At 40.2% G+C, this 20520-nt stretch overlaps 1 protein-coding gene across 3 annotated transcripts in view; it reads right to left on the reverse strand.

Moving 5' to 3' along the window:
* Window positions 1–20520, reverse strand: part of LOC105391306 (myosin-11) — a 98965-nt gene that overhangs the window by 44914 nt on the left and 33531 nt on the right. Inside the window, exon 2 of one of the 3 annotated variants that reach the window (XM_048629531.1) lies at window positions 7748–7810. The exons of the other annotated variants lie outside the window; for them this stretch is intronic. The gene's annotated coding sequence lies outside the window, so the exon portion shown is untranslated. The remainder of the gene's footprint in view (window positions 1–7747; window positions 7811–20520) is intronic. 3 annotated transcript variants of the gene reach the window in all.

Here is a 20520-nt window from a genome sequence, read left to right on the forward strand (position 1 = left end):
AGGAGCTAATATAAAATCTGATATCAATGTGCATGTGTATTATCGAATTACTTTAAACTGGTTTTGTTGGAATAAAATAACTACCCATGTCATTTTGTAAGACATGTCGCCAATTCGGGTGAAACAGCCACACCATATTTACACGAGCAATGAAAAAGTTCCATACACAAAATGCCCATAACCCGACATCATTTTATTTAAAATTTGAACAAAATATTTACGTTTTTTAGTTGGTAATATTCTGATGAGCTATTAAAAGACAATGGGCGTTTTGGGACCTATGTCCAATAAAGATGAGACATACATCGTTGGATAGCTCTTTTCAAGTGAGCAAAAAAGTATTATGACGACAAATCCGTATAAGTTGTCCATTTTGAAATATATTCGTCGGAAGGAAGTATTTTTCTATGGCATTGCACTCTCTCTCCTGATGACAGTTAGGGCGTAATACACGTAAACACGTATTATTGAAATTGGAGAAATTACTTTCAACTGGTTTTATTTACTGAGATAATAAACGAATATAATATTATATGCATGATGATCATTTTGTTATAAAAATTAAAAATGAATGTGAAAAACTAACAAAAACATCAAAATTACAGAAATAAAATATAAAAACTTTCAAGGTACGATTATTCTAATTGGACAGTAAATCAAGACTAGCGCTTCCGTTATTCACAGTCTGCAAAAAAAATACCTTTTCAACGACGTATCACTCATTTCTATTGGTGCTGGTCCCAGCTTCCATATATTTGTGCCCATCATCATTTATTTCATATTGCAGATGGCGTCATTAAGCTAGCATTGTCACTGGAACTTTTTCATTGCCAGTGAGTTTTACTCCGTTCAAAGGTGTGGCCAGTGTTATATTCTACGTTTTATATTCGAACAATTGAAGAACGTGTCCCACTGTCCCACAATCACCGCCTATTGTGGTCACCATCAACCCCTGGACACACATAGACTCAGACCTTTATGATCAAATGCTTCATTGTTCACGCAAAAGAGGGAATAATTTAAGACGACGTCTTTGTTTTGTAAAAACAATAGGAAAGTTTAGTCGTTAGATACTTTGTTAGTGAAAATATTTGTGATGCATTTGAGTCACTTTCTACTATATTTTATGGAATTTATCTATAAAGAGAGCTAGTAGTTACATTACTGCATTGTAAGTCATTAATTACATCCACCAATAACAACATCCAACGTGTCAAAATCAAACGGAGGTAAGTGTTTGTACACAAAACTGCGTTGCGCATCGCAAAAACCTGCGACGTAATCAAGCATGTCCTGAAAAAGACTGTCGCAGATTTTTAGCGATGCGATGTCGCAACGCAAGCGCGTTTGCGTTCAAGCCCTATCTACCAATCATCGTCCGTATATAGAACTAGCATTAACAATGTAACTCTTTAGGAACGGTTCATGAAACTTTCAGTTAAAAGTACATGTCTCATCTCATCTTTCCTGCAGTAACTTCGCTCATGCATCCGTAAAGCAGAGTCGGTCAAGGTCCTAACTCCCGAGGTCACAACCGACTGTGATTGTTCCGACGATCGTGCGCGACCAACCGTCACTGTCACGGGACTATTCTGTGTTGTGCACGCTCCATAACACAGATTTGAATTAAAATAACGTAACCAACGTGAATATCGGGGTATTCAACACTAAAAGTCGCATAGCTTTTGAATGGCTAAGCCGATTTTGATAAAACATGGTTACGATTTTCATTACCTATGACCCAAAAAAAACAAACCTGCCTTTACCCAGATTGAAATATACCTAACGATAGGCCATTATTTTATTTATATACATGAAATGGCCTTAATAGGCTTATATGAAATCAATGACACAATATTAGGTACAGCGGGGCGATAATATCAATAGTTAACACAACATTTAACAGTCAATAGCTTGACTAAAATGTATAAAATATACCAATGAATCCACTTCAAACACAACTATGTATACGTACCTAATGGGTAATTGGAAAACGCCATGCCAATTTAAATCTGTAACGAAAACCACAGAGTACTTGGAAGCGGAAATCGGCCATCTTTGAAATCATAAACACGTAGACAGCGGCCATTTCCGATTGGAAAAATCGTTTCCGGTTTACTGGCCAATTAGTTAAGTAACTAAAAGTATGGATTTAGGTACTTAGTAAATAACAATTTCACGTTGAAGTGGTAAGTGCCAGATTGCTTCCTTCCTTATGTAGGAAGGTATGATTAAAAAAAGTCTTGTAAATATCTTATTAGCGTACAAAAACCACCAGTGTTAATAAAGTTACGTTTAAATATCTCAGTCGTTGATTCTTCTTGAAATCTTTCTTATTTTACGGCGGGTCATTTAACTTCGCACCACTATGCTGTTCAGCAGAATAGGGCTCAAAGATTGGAATCTGTAAAGTTGGTATTTTTTGCCCTGTCTCGGTGGCCGATCACAAAGCGCCGCTCCGAATGACGAATCGGCGAAGCGTTCAGACGAGTTTTGTTTCCATAACAATCGTCTCCAAGATTTATTACTTAGCCACCTACGAATAGTTCTGTTTAAAACGCAAAAATCCTTGTTGGTTTATTTGTGATAAGTATGATTAAGTAGGGAGGAGTGCATGTAAGGAGCCTCCCCTAGTGAAAGTCACTAGCCCTAGTCCCGCTTTACATAGGGTTTGTCACTGACATGCTAAGAAGATGATTTCGGTTTAATATGTATGTGCCAGACACACACTGTATACATACTAGTAGGTCGAACATTTAGAACCCCTCTTTTTCGGTTAGTTAATATTAAAGTCCGGAAGCTTAGAATTTGCAAATTCACAATAGATATGCATTACTTTCATTATCCCACACGCTGTCCAGTACAATAGCCGGATAGAATTCAAATTGTGGTCTCAAGTTACGCTTTATCTTACTTAAGTCAACCGGATTTGGTCATACTGAGGCAGTGGCCACCAAGTTAATATAATGTTTCAGTTTGAACCTTAGGTAGGTAGGTAGGTAACCTACTTCAGTATTTTGAAAGATAATTTTATTGTGGTCTTATAATCATTACAACACAACTAGATATACTAGACAAATACTGTGTTAAACACTGGTTAAACCTGGTAAATAAAAAAGAACTCCTTAAGCAATTTATTTGCGTTAAACTAACACTTAGGAGAAGCCTAACTATGTCCAGCAGTGGGTGATTATTGGCTGATGATTATGATTATGAGACTAACACTGTAAAACATTTTACTACTTTATTTGTTTACGTGTCAAGCAAAAAAATACCCTTCACTATCCTATGTATTTTCTATCCTACATGTCCCCTCGAACCTGACCCTTTAGTGTAAACCAGCCTTTACTTAAGCCCACCAACACAACACTGTGTAATCTAAATCTGCGACGCTAAACGCTAGAGAATAGACAAGACAGAGTATCAACGTTGGAACATCGGGACACCCACTGTGTAGACGATATCATCAGTGTGACCAGGCTTCGTTACAAGAATTTTAACTTAATTATCTCACGGTAAAGTGCATTTTCTAAAGTACTTTCCTACGTTGTGGTGGACATTGGATTCTGTTTTATTTTTTATCATGGTGTTTCTTATTTGTAGGGCTAGTGAGCTTTGGGGAAATTCGTTGAAACTACAGTTTTATTATGTAGGTGTACTGTTGGTACCTGTTTTCTAGTAGGCATACATTGCATAACAGTATATTAGGTATTTGCTTATTTTTTTACTTACACAATAATCCTAGTGTCTACAAGTCTAGGAGGATAGGCATACTATTCGAAATTTGCCTATTGCTATTCCAATATACTTAAGCTTACTGCATGTGGTCCGGTGGTCATGCTAATTAGCTTTAACTGAGGTCTTTCTCGGAAAGTAAAAGCGAGTAGCTTGAGTTACTCTTAACTTTAAGAAAACAAGTTTACATGGAAGCATTTAGAGGTTAAAATCTCGTAAATATTATTAATTGATCATGGACCATTTAAATTAGATACTTAAACATAAACATAAAACCAATAATCTGATTTATATTTGTCTTAATTATATAATTATCATAAATTCAAGAAAGTCTAGCTAGGTACATTCGCTGTCATTCGAATCTTATAAATGACTTACTAACTAATAGTTAAATCCATTACCAAACATTTTGAGTAGCCATATTATACCAAAGCAAAACGTATCGATTAAAATATGCAAAATTAATTGATCTTCAGAATGTGAGAGAAAATACGATACATTTTGTAATAAACATTGAAGCAATTTCATTATATAATGGTCTCATAATAATACATATTTTAATAATAATAATATACATATATCTATGGATAAAATCAGTCATTCACCTCTTCAACATTTTTGTACCTATAGACAGTTCCTTATTGATGATGATGTCTTCCAAGCCGATACGTTCCTTATTACACTATGTTCGGCGCAACCTGGCAGCCAGAGACTGACGCTAATCTGACTGAAAAATCCTTTCACCACGGTGACAAACCAACATCTATATTAATTATATTATTGCTTTAGATGTTTGTCACCGACACGCTAAGGAGAATAACTGCAAGTTTCAATAACTCTATCTAATGATGACTGGTAGTTACTTTCATATGAGTTTGTTACTTTTAGGGCGTCTTGCACAAGAATCTTAAATCTAGATTCAGTGTCAAATCTCGCTTTAAGAAACGTCAGTCCATATAAATTTGTAGCATAAATCGAGATTTAACACTAAATCTATATTTAAGATCCTTGTGCAAGTCGCCCTTAGTTTGTCAAAATAGTATGAAAGTAACTAGCAGTCATCGATAGATAGAGCTATTGAAACTGGCAGTATGTCATTGCGTATCATCATGCCACTACGGCGGCCCGGCTAATTATTTAAGGCTGTCAGTGACAAGCTTTCAACACATAAAAATGGTTTTTAAGTGGCTGCCTTACTTATCTAAACATAAGTGAGTCACTCACAAAACCACCCACACGAACTACCTGGCCAGAATTCCTAAACACACAAAAAAAGTTTAGAAAAACTTCACCTACGCAAATTTTTTACTAAGATTTGAAGCTTGCTGATTATGGTAACAATATATCATAAAGATTTACTGTCGTGATTTAGTTATTATGTAAGTAGATGACAACATGACACGAGGCACACCTCTAAAGTCCTTTTATAGAAATAATTATAGAGGTATGTACTCGTAGTATGTAAATCGCGCTTAGTAAGTTCAATTTAAATGATATTTCAAATGTCGGTAAGTATTTATTTAACCCTTCTATAAATTAGCTGTGTTACCTTCATAATCAGTAAAAATAAAAAGTAAGTTTGCTTTTGAGAGATGATCGAACGACTCTGAACGTTAAATTGTTTGTTGCACCGCCCTAATAAGCACCAACATAAGTATTAACTAACAAAATATAAATAAAACTTTAATCATTTTGAACTTTAACTTGAATAAACCAGGCGGCCTATTCTGCAAGATGATAAAATGTCAAGTCAATTAACTCAATCACCTTATAGTAGGTGACATGGCCCGTATTTGAAGATGTCCTTATAAAGTAAGGGCACCTAATCAGGAATTATAATCTTAGGTTGATGACATTTTGATTTTGGTAGACGTGACCGTGACTTTTTGTACCCGGCAAAGGGTGTTTAAGAGTAGCGTATAGCTTTGTCAACTTTCGTATACAGTCAACAAAAAAATAAGTAACTATACACTTCAAACATTACGATCCAATAACCAACGTTTAAAACGGCGATACGGTTCGCGCACTATCTCGTGAGTACAAAAAGCGGGTGGCTCGCTTGCGAGTCACCTCTGACTACCCCTTCGGGGATTAGAGTCGTGTGTATGTATGGTCAACATTATACCGATATTATGTAGGTATATTGCACAAAATAATTTAGATTCCTAGGTAATAAGAAACACCGTGGGAACATAACTACAAGCAGCGATGACGATGACGCAAGACTATCAATCAAATTAATTTAATTCGACTTGCACAATATAAAACAAATGAAAAATGAATTTATCTTTGAATAAAACTTGGGTATACCAATCTCCATCTTTGTACATTGTGGTTTTTTCAACTATTTAAATTAAAAATATTCGGCGGGGTGTTGTCATAATGTTTTAGTAAGCCAAAAGGGGTTATTCACGGGCTGATCAGAACAAATGTTGTTCCTGTAGAACTTTAGACCATGTTTATTCATTATCGTGAGCTATACACCCTGTATATTATTGAATATCTCTGTACAACCTTCAACTTTTTACAAGGGGTCAACAGCAATACAGTTACGAATGAATGTTCTGGGTACTATGTCTTTGTTACTTCACTGTAGTTTCATTTTAACTAACGGGTAATTAAACTGCGGTAGCTAAAAGATTGATTCGGGACCTCTAACCTCTGACACGGCACAAATACTCACTTCGTCCTTGACTCATATCTCATAGTTTTACACACTCATAGTATAGCGTTTTGACACATTAACTACTGCTATTAACATGTTATACAGACATAAGCGAAATTATTTACGCCCTTGACCTGAATAGTATTAGATTTTAAAACCGTGGAAGTGGTTATTGTTAATTAACTAAATTATAATTGAATTTGTGACGGTGAGGGTAAAAATCGTGAAGAAACCTGCACATCTAGATTCTAAATGTGTCAGCGAGTGGCCCACTTGCGAGTCACCTCCGACTAACCCTTCCCCTATGACCCTCTTCGTATTATGTATTGTATTATATATGGCAGATGGCTGGTGAACGATTATCTTGATGTCTAGTTGACACTTTCATATCTATGTTTACTAGTTCAACTGATACCGACCCATGAGCTTACCTGTCTGCCCTGTTCCTGTACATTACTGTTCTTATCTTAATATGTATATTTCATGTTATGTACAATGTAGGATCAACATACTAAGTAAATTCATTTCAATTTTAAAAATCCATTGTTCCCTGGCATCCATGGCTAATATGACTATGTCTATTTACAATTATGAGCAATTGATCACGCGAGGCGCCGTTGAGCAACTAAATATACTAATTATGACATAAATTTGTATGCGTGGTACACCTTCATTATAAAGTAACCACTATAAGCACCTACATAATTATATTACAATAGAAGACACGAATTCGTTGTTATTTTTTAACTACATACTAGCTACAACTTTGCAGGCAGACAAAGAATATAATATTATGAACATTTCAAAGAAAAATATATTAATAAAGAGTATTTAAACAGCTCTTCGATTTTGTTTTCTTTATCAAAGGCCATAAAACTTATTATGATAACAAGCTAGCTAAATTATTATTGTAAGTATACTGATGTTATTTTGCGGTTTGACTACGTACGAAATGGCAACACGCAAAATGTAAAGTTCGTGATTGAACCATAAAGAATGGATCTCTATCGCATTATTACTACTTATGTTCTGTGTTACCGCAAAACACTGCAAAAACACCTGGTACAAATAGAAAATTTGAGAGAAACCGGCGGCGTGGCAACTTGCAAATGCAAAAATACTTTTAATTTGTCTTTTAAAAATAAAGTGAAATAATCATCAGCCTTCTATCGCCCACAATACTTAGGTACTTACATATCATTTTGCCAATAAAAGTTTCATTTCATTCATTTGATAGCAATTTCAGTTTTATTAAACGTTGGAAAACACAAAACTCTTAACATAAATGATTAAATAAAAAATACCTATAAATCAACATAATTGAACTAAAAAACCTTTGAAACTCACCTCAAGTTATCAGGTCGCCCCCGTCGAGGTCCATTGTAATGGTTAAAACTACTCTTTGCTCACCTGAAACAAATTAAAAGACGGTTAGTACTACGTAATAAAGCTTAAAAAAGACACATTTAAAAAGGAAACGTTAAAGTCTCTACCGAAGTGTGGGCCCTTTTGGTGTCGGATAACACACTCTCAAAGTCAATACTAATGTTATGTAGCTGTTATTATTAAGATCATCCCGAGTCCGCGTTGTTCTATGTATTAGTATAATATGTATATCATTACAATTGATCTCCTCTCAGCCTATCGCACTACCAACCACTTTCTCGACATCACCAAAGGTTAACTGGTAGAGAATGCTACTAGCATTAAGTTCGCCTTTGTACAATGTTTTTATGTGCAATATATAATTTATAATAATAATAATAATTGATACAGATTTTAAAATATATCTAAAATTTTATTGCCAAAAACCCTCCAAACAAAAATAAACTTCTAACTGCCATTGATTATAAAACGCTGTTTATCGTGGCTGTCTGTTAAAAAAACGCTGAAGTCACCTAACCATGTGAAAAATGACTTTACACGGCGACATAACAACCATTCGATGACTGTCCGATCATTACCGCTGTTCGACATTTTCGTGACGAGACAAAATCACTTGTTTCTTACGTAATAAGGCTGCAGTGAACAACTTGCCACGATGTCAATGACCTCTCATGTTTACCTCTCGGTGTATTTCTCGCAATTTTTTTTACGACTGCGTGAGATATTGCGATTAAATTGTTCTCGGTTTTTGTCACTTGTTCTGCGTTAGGTTTGGCAAAAAATGCCTACGTGATACTTAACGGTGATGTTTCGCAGACGAGATGAATGCTAATATTGCTGAAACAGAGACGCCGCTTTAAGCACTAAAATATAAAGGACTGTGCAGATGAGGTACTATCCTACAAGCTAGGCATAGGTCTTATTAAAGACTGAACTGTCCGTCCGTTTTTTTATGTCTCCGATATTCAATGATAAGTAGGTATTTTAATATCTTTTACCGATATTCCAGCTTTAGAAGGATTACCTAACAACAGAAACAGGTGCATTACATAAAATTCTAATGAATCTATTCTGATCCTGTATGGCAATTAACAACCGGCCTGAATTAATTAAGAAGAGCTTTTATCAGGAAGTATCGTTTATATCCTTTGAATATGTATTTTGTTGTTCACAATTTTACATGACCACTTATGTTTAGTAGGTAGGTAGGCACAGTGTCGTCCATAATAAATGTAATAATTCGTGCAGTTCAAATTTAAATCTGTAAGGCAGGTAAGTACGAGTACATACTTAGGTGTGCTGAAAAAAAAATTATCACGGGACTTTTTATTGTATAAAGCTTAATATATTTTTTTCCAAATTTCCAAAAGGCTTAGAGGAGAAATTTTTAAGAATGACCCTGGAGTCAACTCTTTTCACCTTGACCTAGGGATACCACTTTTGCAACCCCGTGTTCAGTTCCCGACTATAGCTAACATCACTAATATGTTATCAACTGGTTACCGCGCTTACACAACATTTGAATAATTTTCTGGGAAGTTTTTCTCCCTATCAGGTTTCCAGCTGGGAAAGTTGTTGTTGTTGATAACGATCGTGTTAGGTCTTAGATAAACCTAGGCTAGGCTGGGAAACCTAGGTTTTATGCGAAGACTGCAACTATGTTAAAAGTAAAGTTATTGGACGAGGTGACAAGAATTAAATTAGAAATAAAACTGGTGTTCCGTGTCTATTAGAGGAAAGTAATTTACTGTATTTAATTAACACACGACATCTCGCAGACATGTCTTTGGCTGACTGTACCTGTTGTAGTTATTAAGACATGATTCTGTGCTGTATCAGATCTCACTGTTGTGTTCGTGACATCTTATTCATATCATTCATTATCATCATATAATATCAGGTGGGTATTAATTACACGCTTTTTACAATCTAATTAGGCACTGGTAATTAACTATGTGAAGATTTAATATGCAATGTATTTTACAATTTTAAAAAAATCTTACAATTTTAGTAAATTTTATAGTTACAGACTTACTTATTAATTATTTATACCAGGTTCAGTTAGTTAGTATGAATAATTAACTAGCGGATAGTAAATCCTTTAGCAATGTTAATATAAGCTTACAGGTCAATCAAAGAGAGACGAAACAGAATTATGATAATTATTACAAAATGCACGCTGCATCTAATTACGTAGGTTATGAAAGTGCGCCCATAATTACGCGCAACTAGCATGGGCTTATTACCTCACGCATACATAACTGATATTACCTCGTATGAGTGGGTAGAGACGCGGCCATCAGCCAGGTTGTAAGAGTAAGTACCTACTGTAAAAAGGGGTTAAAAACATCTGTTCCATACATTTTCGCGATTTCAGGGTTGGCTCCATAATGAAAGTTGGTCAGTATGACTAGGAGAAAACGTGGTGAAAATATTATGCGCGTCTCTAAAATCACCCGGTATATAGCCCGCTCGTAAGAAAATAGAGCAAGATCTGATTTTACTGATTGCCAGCCGTTGTTCGGCCAATACTTTACACTGTACACATTTGGATAGTTCACTGATAAAACCTCACCATGTCTATAAGCACGAGTTTATGGCTCGTCACGCCCAGATGATGCAACTAATAAGACTAATAAAATAACATACTTTACGAAAATTGTAATAGAAATATACGATACTATAGGTGGGTAGTTATTTTGGCGAACTAATAAAATACGTTAGTTTAGTATACATTTGTTACCTACTTATTTGAAATATGGAAAATAGTTTACAGAAGGGAAGAGTTGTTTGTTTATTGATGCAGAAATGTTTCTTCTAACAAAATATAAGATTTTAAATATGTACTGATGTATTATAAATCTACATAGCTACTATGGATAAACTAAGTAACCTTATATCTCGCCAATGCCCTGTTTTTTTCAGCGTTCCATGGTAGATTTACAGATTACTGTGTTATAATGAAATTATAGAATATTTATAGGGCCGTTTCACACGAACATAGATAATGTTTAACAACTATAAGGGCGTGGGCACACTTCCGCTCTCATTCACTGTGTCGCATAGGTGTATACCTATTATACACATACAGTCAGCTGCAAGAGTAGCTGTACACTTTTGTACCTTATCAAACTCACAAACTGCCTATCAAAACATTGTCAGTTTGTTATGTAGCTAATCTCTAATTTTTAATTGGAAAGAATTCTGACATTTTTTAAGTGATGCTACTAAAAAATTTCTTTACCGAAAAAAGGAAAAATTGCGATCCATTTCTGGGCAATAATTTTTTCTTTATATTTTTATACAAAAAGATAAATCTAAATATTTACTTGCTCAAGTAAACTAATACAAAAATAACAAATATTTCAATATAATAGCTGTTCCCGCGAGCTTCGCTTCGCCTTAATAAGTTTTCCCGTGGGAATTCCGCGATAAAAAGTAGCATATGTGTTAATCCAGGGTGTCAGCTAACTCCATTCCAAATTTCATTAAATTCGGTTCAGCCGTTTTGACGTGAAGAAGTAACAAACATACACACATACATACATACATACCTACACACATACTCTTACAAACTTTCGCATTTATAATATGAAGTAGGATCACGACTCACGACCAATGTATCGAATTAATTTTAATTGCTTTATTTTATTCTTTAGCATGGCATCACTACCTACTAAATTCAGGGATAATAAACCTTTTTAATCAATTTCAAAAAAATATTGTCAATTCGGTAAGTACATATATGTTCGGTATGAATGTAAGATTATTGAAACTGCACCATATTGACATATGACAATATATTAGGGCTAATAAAAAAATATTCAAAATTTTATAAATGTTTATGTACCTATGTATGTTTATATGCTTGTTGGTATGTATGTTTGTTCACGCATATCTCCGAAACGATTGATCCGATTGTCACTATTCTTTTTGAGGGTTCCGTACCTCAAAAGGAAAAAAAGGAACCCTTATAGGATCACACTTTGTTGTCACCACCCTTTTTCTCGGAAACGGGTAAAGATATCAAGCTGATATTTCGTATAGATGTACATAATTATGATGAAATTAAAAGGAAAACTACCTCAGGTAATTAAGTAGACTTGTACGGAACACTCAGTGCGCGAGTCCAACTGGCTCAGTCGGGTAAGCGCCCGCTTCTCAAGCAAGAGATGGGTTCGAATCTCGGCGCTGACATGTAGGTAACAATGAGTTCTTTGAATTTAAGTACAATGTATACCATCGCTCTTACGGAGAAGGAAAACATCTAGATATGTGTACCCACCAACACCGCAGTGGACCTGCGTGGTGGGAAATGGTCCTAGCTTAGGAAGGCCGTATGGAGATGCTGGAGGCGCTTCCCCATGGCAAAGGGAGGATCCTCCGACCGTAGGAACCAAGTGTAGGTTTCATCAAAATCGGTTAGTAAGTTTTCAAGATATGGACGTGGAAGTGCTATGATGTGATACTTTATGGTGATAGCTATCACCAAAGAGGTTTATGAGAAATATTTTTTCTGAGGTCAATGACTGTCACAATGCATCTGTCACATTGACTGATTTTCATTCGACTTCTTTGAATGCACGAATGCGCTCATATGTTCTCATTCTCAGTGTAATTTGCTTCTATTTCTTGTCTACATCTTGTTATATTTGTTTATATTTGTATACAATTGGGCTGGGCAGCATTTGGCAAACTTCGTCAAGTCTTCTCGTCGCCCATACCACAAAGTCTCAAGACGAAAGTCTTTGATCAGTGTGTCCTACCGGTTATGACCTATGGGGCTGAAACGTGGACACTTACAGTGGGACTGGTTCACAAAGTGAAGGTCACTCAGCGAGCTATGGAAAGAGCTATGCTTGGAGTCTCCCTGAAAGATCGCATCCGGAACGAAGTAATCTGACAGAGAACTAAAGTCACCGACATAGCTCACCGAGTTAGTAAGCTTAAGTGGCAGTGGGCTGGTCACATCTGTCGAAGAACCGATGACCGATGGGGTAAACGTGTTCTGCTGTCTTACTCCCAGCGATGAGTCGCTGACACAATTTCACCTGTATCGCTAATTTGGTACTGTAGCGGATTGCTTACAGTTGCAAAACGAAGATAACCGATGGCCGTAATCCACTTGAACTTGCTTCTAAGGTTGTTGAATACCTAGGCTTAGGTAGGTGACCGGGGCAGAAGTAAAACTCCAGTTTCTTTCTTGAAAAGTGAGCAGAAAGGGAGGCAGAAGTGTTTTCAGGCTTCTTCTAGTCTTCTTATTGTTCCTCTGTTCGGCTGGCGTAGTACGATTTCTACCTAGCGAAATGGTTGCTTAGCTACCTCGAAGCTATGCCGCACAGACGAACCTTGTTTTTTAATCATTTTTTATTGCCCTCTTTTGCTTCCCTTTACTGTTTCAAACGCATTTATTTATTATAAAGACTTAATCTATGTACATTTTAACGTTTTAATCAACTTAATTACTAAATAATCTAGCAGGGAAATAAAACACACCTACTCTAGGTACATAAACTAAAAAGTTATAACAATTTTCCTTACATTTTACTAAGTAATTTCTAACATTGCACAATCATCAATATCTCTTTATTGAACTTAAAACTAGTTAATAACTTATGTACATGAACAAAATAAACGTAATCATCATGATTTTAAACAGAAAAAAGGTAAATAAAGCAATCAAATTTTCACAAAAAATAAGACCCAGGCGGAATTGGTCACGCAAGCGCTATCTGTTTAGCGCAGCATAAACATGGCCGTTTTTGGCATTGTTTACCGCGTTGCGTATTGTTTTCAGCATTCGTCGTCAACAGTCTCCCCCTCGTTACGTAGTAACCGGTTGCAGGTTCTGGCGGCAGGATGCTGAAGTCATATCGGGCGGTGCTGTGGTCGTCAGGATGATCAGCCTCGTTGCAGGTCTTCGCAGGATGCCGTGCTTGGTTCTCACGTCGACGATTCTTACTGTGCCGTCTGGTCCAGGGTGTGTCGCGACGATCTCGCCTCTAGGCCACGTACCACGTGGTAGTGAAGAGTCCACGATTAGTACGATGTCACCGACCTTTGGGTTAGTGTAAGGTCGGCCTGGGTGGCGGCGTGGCAGCAGTGTAGGTAGGTACTCCTTCGTCCATCGTGCCCAGAAGTGATCCGCTAGGAGTTGGCAGGTCTTCCACGTCGCAGTACCAACAAGAGAACTATTGTGAAACGTTCCCAGTGTCGGCAGACCACATGACTTTCCAATCAGAAAGTGGTTAGGTGTTAGTGCTTCCTCTGTGTCTGGGTCTAGACTTATTTCAGTGAGTGGCCTTGAGTTTACCACATGTTCGACTTCCAGGAGTAATGTGTGAAGCACCTCTTCTTTGGGCGATCTTTCATTCAGAGTTGCTGCTAGTGCTGTCTTCACGGAGCGTACGAGGCGTTCCCAGGCTCCGCCCATGTGTGGGGCCCCGGGAGGGATGAATTTCCACGTGATTCCGTAGTTTTCAGTTTCTCGTACTAAGTCTGTTTGTGATAGACTTTTCAGCTGTTCTTGAAGTTCTTTGTTCGCACCCACAAAGTTAGTTCCGTTGTCGCTGTATATTGTTGCAGGGGTCGATCTGCGGGCAGCCATTCGCCTCAGCGCCAGTATCATAGAGTCGGTTGAGAGTGAGTTGGCCAACTCTAGATGGATTGCACGCGTAGTCAGGCATGTGAATAATGCGCCCCAGCGTTTTTCGTGACGTCTTCCAACTGTCACAGTCATTGGGCCAAAGTAGTCCACAGCGGTACATGTGAAGGGCCGTTGATAACTATTAAGTCTTTCTTTAGGTAGGTCGCCCAGGGGAGCACTCTGTGGTTTCTGTCGGCGTATTTTGCACGTTAGGCATTCTCTTGTTATCTTCTTCACGGAGTTACGTAATTTCGTCACGTAGTATCGTTGTCTTATCTCATTCATGACTGTTTGATGGTTGCCATGGTGAAGTTGTCGGTGTTTCTCTTCGATGAGTAGGAGCGTGACGTAGTGACTTCCATCGAGCACGGCGGGGTTCTTGTAGTCGTGAGGTAGGTATGGAGCGGCGCCGACTCTCGTTGATAGGTATATTATGTCGTCTTCAGTTTTCAGCGTGAGCGTCAGGTTTTTCAGTTTTGAGCTTTTAGGTATTTTGGTGTTATTTTTCAGGTGATGTTTTTCGCTCTTGAAGCAGTCGTCTTGTATCTTGCGGATTAGGTATTTTTCAGCTTTGTTTAGGTATTCTTGCGTGAGTATCACGTAATTTATTGTGCTCCGTTGTTGAGTAGGAACAATTTTGCGCGGGATGGTTTTGGCAGTCTTCTTGATACGCCAAGTGGTATCTTGTGTAATTTTCTTAGTTACTTGAATTTGATTTTTTCTTGATTCAATTAGTTTCTTGAATATGTCGACGGCTTGAAACACGCGGGCGGTTGCTCGTAGCAGTCGCGTGAATTTTGAAAACTTTTCAGGTTTGATGAGCTGTTCTTCAGTGTTGATGACGTGCAGGGCGCAGTTTGGTTTTTCTTCACCGGTAGTAGGTATGTTGGGAGAGCTCTTGTCTTCTGGCCATTCGGATTCATCACAGTAGAGGAACGGTGGGCCTGTGAACCATCTGTGTTGTATGTCGAAGTGAGAGGGCGCGTTTCGTGTAGCGTCGTCTGCGACATTCTGAGCAGTAGGTATCCATCTCCACTGAGTCGGCTTCGTGTGATCTTCAATTTCGGCTAGTCGGTGTGCGACGAAGGGCTTGAATGTTCTCGGATCCGACTTTATCCATGCGAGGACAGTTCTCGAGTCGGTCCAGTAGGTAGACTTGTTTATTGTTAAGTCCGTTTCCTTTGTTACTGTGGCGGCTAGGCGGCAGCCCAGTAGTGCGGCTTGCAGTTCTAAGCGTGGGATAGACACGGGCTTGAGTGGTGCCACCCGTGACTTTCCTGACAACAGCTTTACTTCGACGTGACCATCGGGGTGTATTGCTCGCCAGTATATTGCTGTTGCATATGCCTTTTCACTCGCGTCGCAGAATACGTGAATTTCGCCTTCAGTTAGCTTCGTTGTAGTGCATCTAGGTATATTCAGGTCTTGTAGCTTTTTCAGGTCTTGCAGCCACGTTTTCCATTTTCTTTCTTCGTTTTCTTTCAGGGGCTCGTCCCATCCGATGCCCGTGCGGCATACATCTTGTAGCATAGCTCTTCCTTGTACAGTTATCGGCGAGGCCAGCCCGAGCGGGTCGAACACGGACATTACTGCGCTTGTTGCCTCGCGTTTCGTTGGCGGTCTCGTGCCCTCTATGGCGTCAGACGGTGTGTTTCGCAGGTTCAGCGTGAAGTTGAGTTGATCTGAAGACACGTTCCATCGGAGTCCCAGTGTTTTCTCAACTTGTTCGCTATCTTTTCCCAGGTCGATAGAACCGTTGTTTCGCACGTCTTCGGGGAACTGTTCTAATATTTGTGGCCTGTTGCTAGCCCATCCTCTGAGTAGAAATCCGCCTTGTTTGTGTATGTAGTCGACTTCTGAGATGACACGTTTCGCGATTTCTTCAGACTGAAAACTTTGTAGGTAGTCGTCCATGTAGTGGTTGCGTTCTATGGCTTGTACCGCCTCTGGGTATTTTTCTTTGAAGTCGGCTGCGTTGCGATTTTTTGCATATATTGCGGTGCACGGTGACGATGCTGCGCCAAATATGAGTGATTTCATTCGATATTCTTTCGGCTTCTCGCTGTCCTTTTCTCTCCACAGGAATCTGAGACTATCTCTGTCTTGCTCGCACACTTGAATGCGGAGGAACATTTCCTTGATGTCACTCACGACTGCTATCGGTCCCTCTCTGAATCGCAGTAGTACTCCGAATAATGATTGCAGTAGGTCGGGTCCAGTCAGTAGCGCGTCATTTAGACATTTTCCGCCACTTCTTGCGGCTGCGTCGAACACCAGGCGAACCTTCCCTTTCTGGGGATGCACGACGGCAAAATGAGGTAAGTACCAGGTTCTCGATGATGTAGACGGTCCAGGTACTGGTTCAGCGTAGTCACTGTCGAGTAAGTTTCTTATTTGCTTCTCATACTCGCATTTCAGCTTTTCATCTTTCTTCAGTCGTTTTTCTATACCGATTAGTCGCTTCATTGCATTTTCGCGGTTGTTTGGCATAGTTTCATTCGGAGTTCTCCATAATAGACCTGCTTCGAGTCGGCCTTCGGGTAGTCGTCGGCATGTTGCTTCCAGTATCTCGTTGGCTTTCTTCTCGGGGTCATTTGAAGGCGTTTTGGGAGTTACGCCTAGAGACTCGATGCTGAAGTGATTTTTGATTAGCTCGTCCATCTTGTCTTCGCGAGTTGTTCGTATGTGGTTCACGGCTATCACTGGTCTTGTGCTGAATGTTGCACAACCGTGTAATGTCCAGCCTAGTCTTGTGAGTGAGGCTACAGGTTTGTTTCGGTCTCCGGATTTCACGTCTTGTGATATGATTAGATGCCAGTTGTCTTGTCCAATCACTATTCTCGGTCGCACGTTGTCGTAGGTAATCACGTCGGCGATGTCGGACAGGTGCGGACAGTCTTCTATTAGTGTGTGTGGCACCATTTGTGACGAAATGCTCAGCTTCGAAATCGTGTAGGCATTCATTTTTTCAATGTTTCGTGCGTATCTTCCTTGAATCTTCAGTTTCAGTCGCCTTGAGTCGGGCTCGTTCATTCGATGTCCGCCGATGCCTTCTATGCATAGACCTTCCTTTGGACCGGTGGCTCCGATGCATTCGGCCACTTCTTCCTCTATGAGTGTGATGGTGGCTCCTTCATCCAGCAGGGCGTAGACTTCAGTAGTATTCTTCGGGCCGTATAACTTCAGCGGCACTATCTTCAGGTATCCTTTCATGGTGCACAGGGTGTTCACTGAGTGCGTCTGCTTGTCTTTAGCTTGCTGTGGTGTATTCGTGGGTTGTGTGTCTTTAGGCTCGGCCGACTCCTTCTCGCCTTCCTTGTCTCGGTGGAGGAGCCTGTGATGTGATCCTCTGCACCCGTTTTTTCCACATGGTTTCGCGCGGCAGTTGAAACCCCGGTGTGTGGAGCTCAGGCATCGAAAACACACATATGCCTTCTTGGCAACCTCCCATTTTTCTTCCAGTGGTAGCTTCATAAACTTCTTGCATGATTTCAGAGCGTGTTTGTCACTGCAGGCTGGGCACTCTTGATTGTCCTTCCGAGAGGTCAACATAACTTGGTGGTATTCTTCATCGTCGTCGATGATCGACTCGTTCTCGGACTCGGCACTGCTGTCGCTTATTTCTTCTTCATAGTTGTCCGCTCTTGTCATGTGCACTTTGTTCTTCATACGGTTGCGCAGTGGTTCTCTCTCCTTCTTGATGTATGGTCGGCTCTCGAACTCGCAGGCTTCGAATTGATCGGCGGTCCGGTTCAGGAAAGACGTGAGCGCGAGTAATACTGGCCATTCTCGTGCTTCTTCTGCGGCTTTATATTCAAACCACTTGAATCTGATCATGATGCTCATCTTCGATAATATCTTCTCATATATGTCTTCAGAGTGTAGCATGTGTGTGCGCTTCGTGAGTTGGATGGTGTTCACCACGTTGGCTACGACCCCGGCGAAGTGAGCGAGGTTGCGAGCGTCGTCAGACAGCGGCTTCATTTTCTCGATGATTTCTAGTTCGCTTCTTATCAGTCGTAGTGGTTGACCGAATCTTCGTTGTAATGTGTCGATGATAAGCTTCGGATTTGTATCGTTGAATAACATCGAACGTACTGCTTCTTTAGCTTTTCCTTGTATGGCTTTTCTGAGCCTCGCGATGTTCTCGATCTCGCTGAAGTACATCTCTGTATCTCTGTATGTCGCTCTGAATGCGATCCAGTCGCTCGGCTCCCCGGTGAATGTATGCAGCTCACTCATGTACCGGGGTGCGATCGGCGGCGGCTGATGATGATGAACTTGTCCATCATATGGGGTGGCGCGTGTGTGCGGCGCCGTAGGTTTGCCGTTGTAGAGACGTGGCGGTTCTGACATGTGGGGTGCCTGTTCACAGTATCTTCCGTACTCCAGTCGCTTCCCCTCGTGTCGTCTTGCCGATGTGTGAGCTTCCACGTGTGATGTTGGAAGTGAAGTGAAGCGCTTCGCTGTTGATTCCTCGACCCATTTGTCAATATGGCTCGATCGTCCGGCCTGGCCATGAGGCTCGTCGTTGTCCTCCTCCAGGTCGCTCAGATCTGTCTCGGATTCCAGGTGAATCAGCTCCAGCCTCATCTTGGCTAGCTCCTGTTCAGCTTGCGCCTTCTTCGCTTCTTGTCGCTTGATCTCGATCATCTGTTCGATTTCCTTCCTTCTTCTTATTGTCTTCGATGTCGAGGCGTGCGACGTTGGCCTCCTTCGAGGTACCACAGTGTGCTCTGACCCGGCCCTCTTCTCGTGATGGGTCGGTGCAGTCATCTCTCTCTCCATTGGCTTGTTGCTGGTACTTTGCTTGCTGGCCGGCTCGTCGAGTTTGGCAGTCGACTTGGCTGAGTTTCTTGACGTTCTTGAGGTTCCCGTTGCCCCGGACGTGCCCGTGGTACCGGACGTGCCCGTGGTGCCGGACGTGCCCGTGGTGCCGGACGTGCCCGTGGTGCCGGTGGCCTCCGTGGATCTGGTGGCGTCGGTTGTTGCTGTCGATGCTGACTCTGCCGGCGAGTTGTTCGTTGTGCCTTCTCTCTCGCGAGTTTCGACGGCTCTCCCTTCAGCGGTGGGGGTCGTGTTCCGACTGGTCTTCGCTCGTGTGTTCATCATGTCGCCGTTCTTCTTGATGTGGGCTCCACTTGATGTCCCTCGGCGATCTTCTCACGTACAAGGCGAAGGCAGTCTACTTAGATCGACCGCACCGCTTCAAAAGCGTTAATTGCAAATACGCAACGTCAAGGTGTTACGTAATGCAACCGCGCTGAGCGCGTAGTTTCTCGAACACTCCGCCTCTTCTGTGGGACGCTTAGCAATATACGAGCCGATAGAGTGGCAACGTAATCGCATCAGCGTAGGCTTCGAATCGTCCTCTTCACAGCGTATTACTCCCAGTAATCGCTTATAGGCTTGATTCTCCTCCTCTTCAGCTGCTGGTCTCCTCCTCTTCGATGAAGCTTCTTGGTTGCAGAATCCGGCACTCGAAGGACCATGAACTGTAGCGGATTGCTTACAGTTGCAAAACGAAGATAACCGATGGCCGTAATCCACTTGAACTTGCTTCTAAGGTTGTTGAATACCTAGGCTTAGGTAGGTGACCGGGGCAGAAGTAAAACTCCAGTTTCTTTCTTGAAAAGTGAGCAGAAAGGGAGGCAGAAGTGTTTTCAGGCTTCTTCTAGTCTTCTTATTGTTCCTCTGTTCGGCTGGCGTAGTACGATTTCTACCTAGCGAAATGGTTGCTTAGCTACCTCGAAGCTATGCCGCACAGACGAACCTTGTTTTTTAATCATTTTTTATTGCCCTCTTTTGCTTCCCTTTACTGTTTCAAACGCATTTATTTATTATAAAGACTTAATCTATGTACATTTTAACGTTTTAATCAACTTAATTACTAAATAATCTAGCAGGGAAATAAAACACACCTACTCTAGGTACATAAACTAAAAAGTTATAACAATTTTCCTTACATTTTACTAAGTAATTTCTAACATTGCACAATCATCAATATCTCTTTATTGAACTTAAAACTAGTTAATAACTTATGTACATGAACAAAATAAACGTAATCATCATGATTTTAAACAGAAAA

This window comes from Plutella xylostella, chromosome 23, assembly GCF_932276165.1.
Source record: "Plutella xylostella chromosome 23, ilPluXylo3.1, whole genome shotgun sequence".
In the NCBI taxonomy this organism is placed as follows: Eukaryota; Metazoa; Arthropoda; class Insecta; order Lepidoptera; family Plutellidae; genus Plutella; species Plutella xylostella.